Consider the following 7922-nt stretch of genomic DNA (forward strand, 5'->3'; position numbering starts at 1 on the left):
GAAATGCGAATGCTCAGGTGGTGTCTAGGCCTCACGCGTTGGGACCAAGTCATGAATGAAGACGTCAGAAAGCGGCTCGGCATCGCACCAATCACGGAAAAAAATGTGCGAGGCACGGCTACGGTGGTGCGGACACGTATTACGCTCCGACGACAGCTCAGTGGAAAAAACAGCAATGAGGCTTGAGCCCGGAGGTCAGCGACCCCGTGGCAGGCCAACGAAACGGTGGATGGATGGAATAAAGGAAGACATGAAAACGCTAGAAAGAAGAAGAACACACAGTTACACACCGTGGGCGAGTCACAGTGTGTAACTGTGTAACGTGCACTGGACCCTTTGGCGGGCCTCTTTTAGGCCCCGGCCCATATATTTGACCCCCCTCACACACATGCCTGCAGACCGGTTTAAAAGCAGCGACTGCTCAGTAGAACGAGTGTCCAGGTCTGTGTGGCTGAGGCCTTCGATGGTTTTAGAGCATCAGATCAGAGATCACCCAGGACTGCCAACCACACGCCCCCTGCCTGATCCTCACTGTGCCGGAATCCCTTCCTGTTAACAGGGAGTTCTTCCTCCCCACAGTCCAGACCCACATTCACTCCACAGTCTCATCCTCCTGATCGAGTCTGAACTTCTGATTTCTGGACACAAACTCCAAAAACGGTCTATGAGGAAAAACAGCAGCACCACCAACGAAGAAGAAAAGGAAAGCAGTGCATGATGACCTCAGCGTGTCCATGACAAGCAGCAAAAAACCGAAACGTAACATTTCATTGTTTTATTATCATCTTAAACGTGATTCTAGCAATAATGAGACGGGCTGCCGGTCTGAGGCGTGTTCGGCCTGTGTGCCGTCGTCTGTTTCTGCAGCTTTTAGGTCGTGTTTTGTGGCTGCTGTCATTCAGTAATAACAGTTGTACACCAGCAGAGGAGTGAAGCACGCCGTCTCCAGCTGTGCGTCTAATCTGGATGAAAACACAGCTGCTCGCAGTCGTTTGAGGCGTTTCAGCCTCTCTGTGGTTTTTCTATCAGTGAAAGTTTCAGTTTCGTAGTCTGACTTCGCACACTCGAGGACCGACAGCGCTGACCACAGGCGGTCTGCAGACGCTCTCCAGATGTGTGGGCGGAGAGCGAGGCTCAGCCCAGACTCTGGGGACGCCAACCCCACCCTCCCCTCACTCCGTATGGGTGGAGGTCGGCTGAGCTCACTGCTGCTGGAAGCCTTAACCTCTGATCTCACGCTTTTCCTGCTTATTCTTCTCTCGCTCGCATCGACACAAGCGCAGAGCTGTGACCTTTGACCCCTGTAGCGCCACAAGAACATGTACACATCTGAAGGAAAACTGAGCGCTGATGGCGAGGTACTGTTCAGCTGGTCATTAACAATGTTATTCAAACAGCCAATCGCATGGCAGCAACTCGACTCATTCAGACACAGAGACACGGCCAAGACGACCTGTGATTGGTTGTTGAGCAAACCTCTCCTCTGAATTTCTGCTGCGACATTCAGACATCTGCAGCAGCTGTTTGATGATATCATGATGATGTCATGTCAACATGGACCAGAACCTCTGAGGAATGTTTCCGGCCCCGCCTTGAATCTGAGCTGCGAAGAATCGAAGCAGCTCTGAAGAAAAGGTGTACCTAATATATTGGCACAGACCGTATGTACTCAAACGCCATGAGCCCAGACGTCTGTGCACGCCTGCGTCGCTCATCAGCTGGCCTCCAGAAGTCACCCAACCGGCAGAGAGGAAGGCGGGGCCTAAAGAGCAAAGCAGCTTGTTTTAAAGACAAAGAAGGATTATTTAAAGCAGTGAGTCATGCAAAGCTGCTGTAGGAGAGTCAGTTTTCACCGTTATTTCAACAGGAAGCTGCGGGACTGTGTTAGGGTGGTCAGGGTGGGGATGGGGGTGTCACGGGACCGCCGCAGCTCGCCAATGTGTTTATCAGACAGTTCATGTCTGACGTCTGAGAGAAATGACGCAGTGACACACTTCTACTGCTGAGGACGCCGGTGGAGCACACCCGGCTGTTGGAGTGTTGTAACGGCGTCCTGTTGTAACGCTCGCAGCTTCAGAAAAAAGGAAGCCCTCAGCAGGAACACGCCGCTGTGGTTTCATGTTGAAATATAGCAGGAACTCCACTGCAGGCTGCGTGAGCGCAGAGGTGTGGCGCTCATTTCAACACGTCAAGCTCACGTACGGCAACACCATCGCTATCATCATCGTGCTTTCACAGACAGAAAACTGCATCACGCTGCACTTCCTCTAATGTCCACTAGGTGAAAACACAGCAGCTTTAGCTCTGCTCGTCCTAACGCCAAGCGGCTCGGCCTGAAAGCAGACGCGAGGGGAACAGAGTCACACTGCGAGGACAAAAAGAGGAAGCAGAACAGAGCGCGGTGACCTGCAGCCGGCCGTGTAAACGCTGCCTTCCTGGAACTGTGTGATTAAAGTGTGAATCTGCTCTTTTATTTTTGGAGACAGTTAATCAGTAAGAAACCCGTTAGAGACACGAGATGCTGAGCTGGCGGCGAACAGCCTCACGCTTCTGCCCGCAGCCAATCGGGGGAAAGGGAGGAGCCTCTGTGATGTCACCCGTTGGTGGACTGCACCTGTGGAGACATTCTGGACGTCACCGTCTCAGCTTTGGGTAACAAAGGTTGGAGCAGGACATGGTGCACGCTCAGTAAGTGGAGACCCACAGAAGCCACACCCAGCTTTATCAAAAGTCTTGAGCCTCCCCCCCATTTGTTTTTTACCTTTTCCTTCCAAGCAGCCGCACAATGTTTGAAATGTACATGAGCAACGGTTTCTTTCTTTGGACATCGGCTGCTTTTTCACTCCAGTCCGGTCCTCGCACCTGACCACAGAGTTCACCCGCAACTCTGAGCTGTGACCCAATAAAGCACGACCAGCGTTGTGTCCACACACACAACTTAATTTTGTTACCAGCAGCCTGTCACACAAACACAGTTTGACATACAAACAGGATTTTTGCACCAACAAACTGATTCCGAGTGACACAGGAGCTGAGAGACCTTCAGGCTGATGGTCTACTGCTCACTGAAGCCTCATCAGAGACGTCCCAGTGAGGACGTCCCAGTGAAGCGTGGCTGTCGTGGGTCCAGCTGCAGGTCGTCAGTGTTGCCGAGATCTTTGATAAACTGAATTACAAAGTCTGATCCACCAGCAGGAACATCTGGAAACATCTGGTTATCATCAGCTGTGTTTTTTTCTGTTCTCAAACCGATCTCCCTGTTGGAGTTCAGTCTTTGTTCTCCTCGTCTTTCCTCGTTTTGTGCATTTTCCATTGTTTCGGTTCCGGGTCGCTGCTCATTGGTCGACCGGCCAGTGCTACCTAGCCTGACCGGTCTCCCCAATGTGATGTTTGTGTTTTGTATGTACGGTGGGCAGGGCATCTATCTTAATTGCCCCTTACAGTAAATAAAGTCTCTCTGACTGATCCTGACAGAGAACAGAACACAGGCAGAAACATCCAAAGAAGAGCTTTGAGTGATTCTCAGGAAGCCTGGAGATCCTCACAGAGCTGCTCACAGCTCAGATTCACTTTCATGCTCGTTAGCGGTGCATAAACTCTATTTACATGTGTCCATAAATCCTGTTTCCTGTTGACAGAAGTCATAGCTACATGTTCAGCTAGATAAAGAGGATGCACCTTTATGATTTTTGTAAACAAACACTGCAGGGCTGCAAACAGTCACATGACTTCACTGTCATCACCTCTAAAGCTCCGCCCACCTCCTGTAGTCTCACGTCTCCACCTGCTAGCCTGTCCCCTGCTGTGGAAGCGTCTGACGTTCTTGACGAGAGACCTCGGATCAGAAAAAGGGCTTCCAGACGAGGGAACAGGAAGTGCAAACTGCAGGCTGGTGTCAGGCAGAGGCTCGCTGCGTGCTGAGCTCAGCTCGTGTATCGGGCACTGACACAGAGCTCTGAAACACGCAGCGGCTCCATGTCCACTCGACTTCTTTACATTTGTTTGAGTGTGAGACTTCACGTTATGGAAAACTGTGGTGCTGTTCGCTGCCAGCCTCAGAGTAACAGCTGGGCTCTGGCGTCCGGCTCTAATGGGAAACATTTCTCTGTGGTGACGGTGACCAGCGGCCGCCGTCTCTTTTATGAGTGTTCTGGCTTCGGGTGTCTGTGTTTCAGGAAGTAACAAAGAGCTTTGGTTTCGTCTCGTCAGCTGTCTTCTTTTCTTGTATTTTTATTTTCTTCTGCTGGTTCAGAGCGAGCTTCCTGAGCCGCAGAGGAACTGAGCCTTCCCACAGCCGGGAACGTCTCTAAAACTGGAGCTGCCACTTTTACAGAAGTCCTCGCGGCTCTGTGGGCTTTTTCTGACTTTCAAAAATGAGAAACCCCCTGTGGCAAACACACCTGCTGCACAGGACCTCTCACAGCAGCAGCAGCAGATTGTGACACATCCAGGACAAAAAAGGGGAACTTGAAGCAAACGGGGCAGAGTACAAAAATGTGTCCTTGCCGTTATGAAGCAAGCGAACGCTGGCGTGCAGGTCAAACAGCTGCTACCACAGTGTCTCCGCTCCACGCCGCCCTCACCGTAAAAACACAGCAGCCACAGAAACATCCAGAGAAACTAAAGTGCTGGTTTTCCTGCTGCGTGCCATCAGTCAGCAGACGAACGTCTCTGCAGGACTCATCTCTCAGCTGCAGCCTTAAATTGTTTTATCTTTATGTTCTTTATAGACCATCATCATCTGATAACTGGGCTGTGGGTACTTGGTGGTTCTCGGGTGCGTGGCTGGATTTTCCGGTGTGGCCTGGGGTGGCTTCGACCTGTGTCGGGGGGTGGGGCTCTGCTGGGTAGTGGGCGGTTCTTGGGCACCTGGAGCCCTGAGATCCGGATCTGGGTTTGCACTGATGTGACCCCTTAGCAGTGCGCGCTCCTCCTTCCTCCTCCTGCTGCTGGAGTCGTCGCAGAGGCGTGTGGACTCAAGTCCTCGTTAATCTTGGGGGGGCCGTGGATGATCCATCTCTGTCTGCCTCTGGATCCTGGGGGGCGTCGCTGTAGCCTCCCACACACACACTGCTGTTGTTACAGCTGCAGCAGTCGGTGATGATTATTCTGTTCGCACTCATCTCTCAGCTTATTTACTCTTTATTACTCTTATATTTTTACAGCACTGGGACTAAAAGGCTGAAGAACAAACTTCCACCAGCAGAGGCTGTTGGGCTGCAAACACACATTTACAGCAGTGGAGAAAATTTCACCAAACTGGGGACAGAAACTCCAGAGAGCAGTCGAACTCCCCGGGATACTGAACCAAACCACACTGACAGCACAAACACAGAATACCAGAGAAACGTTACAGGCCATCGAGTCTCACCGTGAGCGCCCCTCCATCGGGGGAGAAGGGGGCGGTGCACAGTTCGTCCTCGCCCTGACAGACGCTCCGACTGCCAAAGAGGAACCGTCTGTGATGAAACCGAAACGGGAAGGGTTTGCCCGCCATTCTCTTCATCCAGCAGCAGCTGGTATGAAGGAAAAGTGTTCCCCGAAGCCGGCGTGTCCAAACTGTCCGCTTTCAGTCTTATTTGCACCCCAGGCTCAGAAATAACAAACTGCACCGAATCCTGGACCTCAACCGAACCTGCACCACCCAGAAATATCCCAGCAAGCATCAACATCGCTGCCCCAAACACACAACGACAGGCAGCGCCGAGCGGGACTACGGCGGCTGTAACATGTCCAGACCAGGTGAAAACACGTGTCCACGAAACACCTGAACGCACCAGCAGCACAGGGATTAACCCACACGAGCCCAGAACATCAAACAGACCAACATCACACCAATCCCAGGATCAAACCACATCAATGACCAAACAGCAGAGAGGTGGGTCAGAGGTGGGCCCGGGTCACGAGCTTCGCCGCACTGACACCGCCGCCCTCTGACTTCCTGTCTCAGTCCCGGGGTGCCTCGGCTAGCTGACTGTGATGTTTCTGTTTCACATCTGAGTGCAGCTGCCGATGCTCTGCGTGACGTCGTCGTGGACAAGATTAGTCGTGTTTTTCCAGCATTGACACAGATTTTTGTGACTTTCTCGCAGTGACTTTACCGTCTCACACTTTTGTAGTTTAGGTGACAACACCCGAGTTCCTGCTGCAGCTTCGATGTCATGAAAATTCAAACTGAAGAATTATAGCCTGAACTCTACATTAGGGCTGTGTTACATTAGTGTTTCTCTGCAGATACTTCCAGGAATAACTCATGAACCTCAGACGTGGAAATTAGTCTCTGAGATGGACGGTCAGACATCTACAGGTTAATGATGACTGGGATTAAACCAAATCGGGGCTAAAACAACCAAAAATATCAGCAGACTTAAAGCACCGGAGGCAGCAGACCCGGTTTGGGACAACCGAGCACCAAACAACACGTCACTCATCCAAGACTGTGAGAAGATTCAAGCTAAAACCGCAAAAAGCAAGATGAGCGCCGCCCAGCACGCCAGCTCAGACCAAACTACAGACGTTTGACTCACATGTGAAAGTCTCGCCTTCACCACCAGGCTTGGATGTGTGTGTGTGTGTGTGTGTGTGTGTGTGAGTGTCACTCCTCTGCAGTCTGATAACCAAGTGAGCTAGCATTAGCTGATAACTTAGCATGCTACCCTTTTGTCCAAATATGGTCACTTCCTGCTACAAAAATAACTAAAAACTCAGAATGTGAAATTTAAAAAAAACAAAACCCTGATGCATGACGTCAGAGGCCTATGTCCATCTTTTGTGTACAGTCTGTGTTGCCGGGCTCAGTGCGTAAAGATGTTTTCTTGGCTTGTTGTGTCAGCAGATCACTGATGTGTTCAGTTCAATAAACATCCTAAACTCTGATCTGCTCCTCACAGACAAAACTAGCCTGTGCAGGTAACATTAGTACAGGTACTGTTCCCCTGATAATCCATAATAATCTGAATAAGATGATGCTTCACACTGTGATCGTGGGCATGTCAGCAGCAGGCACACTGCGAGTGTGCTGCAGTAAGTCAGTCTTTACTCAGGTATAGTGCGTGTACACTGCTGTGACACTCTCACAGGGACAAACTTTGAGTTCAGTCATTTCAACATAAACAAGAGTTTAGCAGAACCAGCTGTTCAGGTATCGATCAGCACTGATCGTTATTGTTTCTGAGAATCTTTAACGCTACACCAAGTTCAAAACAAGAAGTGACACGCACACGCACACACACACAGGGAGTGGTCGCACTCCATCTCCAGTTTCCTCCAAACATCAGCGCGCGCGCGCGCACACACACACACACACACACACACACGGGTTATCGATCCGCTGCAGGAGAAAAATCGATCAGCTGACGGGAATTAAAGCCGGAATCAATAACCCGCTAAAGTTTTGACAGAAGGAGGAAACACACACACGCACACACACAAACACACACTCACACGCACTCTCAGCTGATCCGGAGCTCGGAGCGGGTAAAGCTCAGGGACTCACCGGTCATCAGTGCTCCTGTCCGGGCGCGCAGCTCCGCTCAGTCCCGCTCCCTGTGTCGGTGTGTGTGAGTGTGTGCGTGCGAGAGGGACAGCGGATCTCTATCTCAGCGCGAGGCGGGCGGGCGGAGCTTAAGTAGAGGAGGAAGTCCGAGAGGCGAGCGAGAGGAAGTGGAGCAAGTTTAAGGAAGTTTACTCTGAGTGTGTATTTGTTGCGCGCGTGTGTGTTGGGTGGAGGCAACACCGGACTTCTGGTCAGTCCAGAGTTGAGAAATATTTGAAATATTTTCATCCTCTAAAAAAAGTTTCTGAAACAGCATGAGGGTTCAGCCCTGCCCACCTCCTGTTAGACAGACAGGTGTGCTGCACAGGTAAGACACAGGTCCACACTCAGCTGTTCAACAAACATGAACTCAAACTGTAATGAGGTG

At 51.1% G+C, this 7922-nt stretch overlaps 1 protein-coding gene across 1 annotated transcript in view; it reads right to left on the bottom strand.

Moving 5' to 3' along the window:
• Positions 1-7635, bottom strand: part of rhogb (ras homolog family member Gb) — a 12521-nt gene extending 4886 nt beyond the window's left edge. Inside the window, exon 1 of the mRNA XM_086308003.1 lies at positions 7496-7635. The gene's annotated coding sequence lies outside the window, so the exon portion shown is untranslated. The remainder of the gene's footprint in view (positions 1-7495) is intronic.
• Between the last annotated feature and the right edge of the window lie 287 nt (positions 7636-7922).

Source organism: Aulonocara sp. 'chitande type north' Nkhata Bay, linkage group LG10 (genome assembly GCF_057382095.1).
Source record: "Aulonocara sp. 'chitande type north' Nkhata Bay isolate Kocher_YH1m ecotype deep benthic linkage group LG10, A_spYH_male_GT1.1, whole genome shotgun sequence".
Classification (NCBI taxonomy): Eukaryota; Metazoa; Chordata; class Actinopteri; order Cichliformes; family Cichlidae; genus Aulonocara; species Aulonocara sp. 'chitande type north' Nkhata Bay.